Genomic DNA, 5,309 nt, shown 5'->3' on the forward strand with positions numbered 1-5,309 from the left:
TAATTTTGATTTTTTTTTTCTTTTTCATTACACCAATTGGCCGACAGGTGCCTCGAGCAAAAAATGACTGTTAATGGCCATTGTTCTATAGCGAGTGTTGAGGGCCGTCATTTATGAACTTATAGGCCGTTATTTTGTGTTTATTGTAAGTGGGCTTTCTCTAGGCTCAGTCCAACACTCTTACACAGTGAAAAATAGAGCAATCAAGTTTGATTTCTAGAGAAAATTAAACGCCACCGCTGTCTCTCTCCACCTCCACTCTACACGAAAGGGCCACCACTCTCTCTCTCTGCATACTAATGGCCAGATTTATGACCTTGCTCGGGGTCTCAGCTTTTCTCAGATACTTCCTCCATTTCTTCATCTCACCTTATTTCTCTATTCATGGAGTTCTAGGGTATTGATTGCTTTCGTTGATTTTGTGAAGTTGATTAGTCGTGTTGTTATGTAAATTCCTCCTTTTGTTTTATTTAATTAGTAATTCACTTTGGGTTTACAAAATTCAAATTTGTTGAATTTTTTGTTAAATTCAATTTCTCATATTTTTTTGTGATATAATATGACAAATTTGTTAACAAATAGATATTTTCATTAGACAATCTCATTTCTTGTTTGGTTTTAGGATTGAAGCTGAGGATTCAAATGTTGTATTCAATGTTTGTACTGTTTTGTTACTTTGAAATTTGGTTCACGATGTGGATTCAAGATACAAGTTTGAATATCCCCCTTCTTCTTCAAGTTAAGGTTTGATTTTTCTGAATGTTCTCTGGTAAATTTTTCTTCAAAAGTCCAGTTTTGAAATTTGAAGTTGCTTATTTGTTTAGTTGATGGAAAAATCACAACCTTTTGTGATTTTTGTCTTTTCTCTTTGCTACTGCTGATCCTCTATGTCACCACTCCATACCATACCATTTCAGTGTGTGATGTTGAATGTATATAAGTGTTGTCTTCAATCAGTAAAATTCAATTATCAAAAGATAAAATAATAAAATAATAATAATCTTTTCTCTTGTAAAAGTGCCCCTTCAAAAAATGCAACCTGGTCAGTGGTTATTGCACCCGTATATAAATTACTTTAGAAGATATTTTCCACTCTCAATCTCCACCACAACGTCTATCCACTCTCCATCTCCAACTGCTGAACCTAGAATAGAAATAGCTTAGATACTCTCCATCTCCATACTCCTATATCAAAGTTATGCATGACCTGTGGTTGATCACAATGTTGCTTGTTAAGCACGCACATTCTATGAGTCAAATAAACATTCGTAATTAACCAAGGCAACAATTTAGAGCCACTGATGCACTTTTTCTATAGTGTTTATAGCATTGTACGTTGCCAATAGCTAGATATAGGGCTGATGTTTTAGTGTTGGGTAATCTTTTTATGTGCCTTTGCTAACGGATGTCCAAAAAATGAATACTAGTATTGAGTTTGTTACTGATAAAAAAATAATAATTAACCAATAAATTTCATTTGATCAACCTACTAATCACCTATTTGTCTTTCATGGCAGGGCTGATGTAGGGGCTGAGGAGCATGTGCGGCTTCCCTTTCTTACTGGTTTGGAAGATATGTGCATTGAACATCTATGACATTTTGATCAGGTGCCTCTTCTGTCTTTATTTTTTTGAAGCCATTTTGAGATAGCATTAAGGTGAGACAGGTGTAATAGGAAAAAGATGAGAGGGAGAAACATTGGAGTCGCAATGGTGATTATAATTTAATACGTTATCAAAAAAAGATAATTCTGAGGTCAAGATGAGGCTTATAGATTTTAATCTTGGGATGGCAGGCCAGGTCATGTAATTTGTTGTGGAGTCCAATTTTCAGCATCAACCGAAGGCCATAAGGCCTTGTAATTGGTTGAAGTGCACTACCCTTTTTGGCCTTTGAACATACTGACAGTTTTCCTTTTGAATCAGCTTTCTACTTCTTGTGGCAGATAGTGCAAAATTTGAAGTTGAAAAGGTTCGTTAGTTACTCTTTTCATTTTGATCAATTCACTAGATTATTTTGAGGAAGGTTGTTCGATTATATTTCACATAATCAGGGACTATAAAATTGCTTATCTACAAATATGCAATTGTACAGTTGTCTGTAGTAGTGTAGGCATTGTAAATGGACTGGTTTTTTTTTTCTTATTCCCAGTAAGACTTTACATATCTAAGTTTATACCAATTTACAAGTCAATGCAGGGGAATACAGTGGAAAAACTTGTACAGAGAGATTAATTTTAGGAACATTCTGAACTGACCAAATATTGAAATACAATTCTTATATAAACTAGGTGTTGAAGGTGTTATATAAACTTAAGGTGGTAATCTGAAATCTAATTGTACTTTTCCAAGCTACAGTAGTACAGATCTCTAGCTCATAACATTGAATTGCTGCCACTTATTCAACAGGCACCCCAGTGAACCGAAATTATTTCCTGAAGTAATAGTGGCACTGCTATATTGAGAGCCAAGGGGTAGAGAAGATAATTCTAGAGGTGTCGAAGCAAAATGTTCTTGCGCCACTTATTTTCCACATATTAAAAATAAGTACGTACTCTAATTTATTCTTAGAATAGTTTGCTTGCTTGTTTTCTAGCTAGCGAGCTTATTACACGGTGTTGTAGTCTGCCCAGTCTAGTAGCACTGGACTGATTTCCTGCATCCTTTTGGCATAGTTTGAATGAAATTTAGGTTTTAGCAGCCTACATAAAAAGATAGTATTTTATGTCTTATTTTCTAGTGAATCTTCTTTTGTTGCATTTGGTCGCTTAAGTATTTAATTCATATCGTATTGGTCATTCGTAGTATGTTAGTTCCCAGTTTTATGGTACTATTTCAGTTTTTGTTGTTTCAAGGAGATGTTCATTTTTTTTTCGTGTATTGATTTTGCAGCACTTCCACAAAGTGCCTTTAAACAAGTGGTTTTTCAAGCGCCTTTACTAGTAAGTTACCCATCATATTTTGACAAGTGCTTTTTCTTTTATTACTTGTCTTCCTTTTACTTGCATATATATATTAGGGAAAGTTAATAAAGTAGAATACTATAAGACCATGTACTAAAGGTGAGGTTTGTCCTGGGCATTGTCTCCTAGAGTTCTTGAAGATTGATAACTATGACTTGGTTCTTCAGTTCTTACTTTTCATATGTAATGCATTTGCACTTAAACTAAGATTCACTTGTACATCTTAATTGGACTTATTAAATGAGATAGGTAATAGCGTAAACCAAGTGCTTCTCTGTCACTCTCTCTTCATACACATGTTACCCTTATAAAGGTATTAGTGACGCATGCCAAGCACTACAAATATTGTACTTTAGTCTAAAGAGTACACTATATTTCTTTATAAATTTCAACCTTGAGATGGAGTAGACTGTTGCGAAGTACTAGTGCAAGGTTGGGGTGGCAGTTGCAGCTGGATGTAAACACTAGGAATTCTGTGCATTCAGAGTGTGGGACAAGAGGCTCAAGTACTCTATCTCATTAGTTATAGTCAGTGATCAAGCTTTGTTTGACTGAAGGCTAGCTTAGTTTTGAAATTTCAGTATTTCCTTTATATGAGCATTTCTGTTAAGAGCCACATTGTTTTTGTTATGACAATGTGTTAGTTCGATGGAGGGTGAGATTGCCCTCCAGTATGACCGAGCTCTTGATTGACATGGTATACTACTTAACTTTAATATAGCTTTGTAGTAATTGGTTCACTCTTTACTTTAATAAGTTTTATTTCAACATCATTGTGCTTCTTCCTTATAATATATTTATAAACTGTTGTCATGAATTCTTCGATTGCAATTCTTAGAACCTCACTAGATATCTCATTGCAACATGATATCTTGTATCGCTGGCCAGGATGAAGCGGACTATCTACCTCTTTACAACAACTTTGGTATAGGTCTTACCAGATGGAGTCCACTAGCATCTGGAGTGCTCAGATTTTAAGGTAGTGATTTATCTCGTCAAATTTTATGGTATGGAGTTGGTCCTTACAGGTTTCAACTAGATGTAAATCATGTTGTTGGCGAAATGCCTAAATAATTAATGAGTAATATAAAGTTGTTACACGAAGGTGACATGTGTAATAGTACATACAGATAAATGGCTCAAGTGTTTTTATCTTTCTACTTTTTTTAGTAGCTTTAAGTACGACTGCCCATCTTTACAACTTTCCTTTGGTTTTACTACCCCACTTCCTACAAGAATTGGCAATTAAGAGAGCCATCACTAACACCATCAGAAACCAAGTGCCATGGTAATTTACAGTTTTGCTCCATCAACATGGATCCTAGTATACTTTTAGTTTATTTACAAGTATGCCTACAACATATGTTAAGGAGCATTCTTCATTATTCTCTTGTCATCCCTTTTTACGTCATATTTGTATGCTTGCTTACCAAGCCTTTCATCAATTGATTGTTTGTTTTTTGTAGTGCAACAATTCCAAGGGAGACGTCGTCATCATGTGAATCTACATGGGAGTTGCAAAGCATTTGTGGGAGAATTGTTATTGTTGGAAGGTTGCTTAGTAACCGTGAGAGGTACGGTACCTGAAAATGCGTATAGGATTGTAGTGGATGAGATTATCGACTTTATGGAGTTAATGGAAGAACCTTGGTGTACTTTGATTTTTTATTTTATTTTTTTTTCAAGTTCAAGACTTGTTTGTTACTTAGGATTGAGTTTGAAATATGAAATGAAATATTTTCATTTGTTTAGCTTGTGTTCTATTTGTTTTTATATATTTTTATGGTGGAAAGCAATCAGGTATAAGCAGGTCATGGGATAATAAATAACGAAATACCAACTAGTATCCCCTTAAGTAGTGCAAAAACAACGACCATAGGGTGTTGTTTATTTTTTAAAATAGGTGGACCGAATCTGTAAGAAAGAAACCACGGTTGAAGGCTTAATTAACAAGTGTTAAAAGTCGTCATTTTCCAAATATTACAGCCATTTTTATGACAGCCCCTACAACAGACCATAGCACTTGTTTTAGACTTAAAACAACGGTGAATGGGCATTGTTTATAGACTATTTTTTTTAGTGTTTCTTTCTGAAGCAAGTAACTGATTTTGATTTTGGACAAGTTTTTCTCTTTATTTTTCCACATTTCATCCTATTTCTCATACTTATCATTTAGATAGATTTATTTTATTTGGGGTTAATAGATGGATAAGAAATTGTTGGTGAAAGTGAAAGGTTTGATGAAAGATTTAGTGGGACGACTAGCGGTAAAATGTGCATGTATGAATTTTTGGCTATATCGATCCAAAGAAGGCCTAAATTTTTGCCTAGGATTTGGATAATGAT

At 34.5% G+C, this 5,309-nt stretch overlaps 1 long non-coding RNA gene across 5 annotated transcripts; it reads left to right on the top strand.

The window, feature by feature from the left end:
- The first annotated feature begins 203 nt into the window (after window positions 1–203).
- LOC147482292 (uncharacterized) lies at window positions 204–4,713 on the top strand. 5 transcript variants are annotated; one of them, XR_015204734.1, is made up of 7 exons: window positions 204–397; window positions 623–1,608; window positions 1,927–1,972; window positions 2,410–2,547; window positions 2,893–2,942; window positions 3,852–3,942; window positions 4,430–4,713. It is a non-coding gene; the product is annotated as an uncharacterized LOC147482292 (long non-coding RNA). The 5 variants fall into 5 exon arrangements; XR_015204733.1 differs by lacking the exon at window positions 2,410–2,547 and having other exon boundaries at window positions 206–397; window positions 623–744; window positions 1,518–1,608; XR_015204735.1 differs by lacking the exon at window positions 2,410–2,547 and having other exon boundaries at window positions 206–397; window positions 623–738; window positions 1,518–1,608.
- The last annotated feature ends 596 nt before the right edge of the window (window positions 4,714–5,309 follow it).

Source organism: Coptis chinensis, chromosome 8, assembly GCF_015680905.1.
Source record: "Coptis chinensis isolate HL-2020 chromosome 8, ASM1568090v1, whole genome shotgun sequence".
Taxonomy (NCBI): domain Eukaryota; kingdom Viridiplantae; phylum Streptophyta; class Magnoliopsida; order Ranunculales; family Ranunculaceae; genus Coptis; species Coptis chinensis.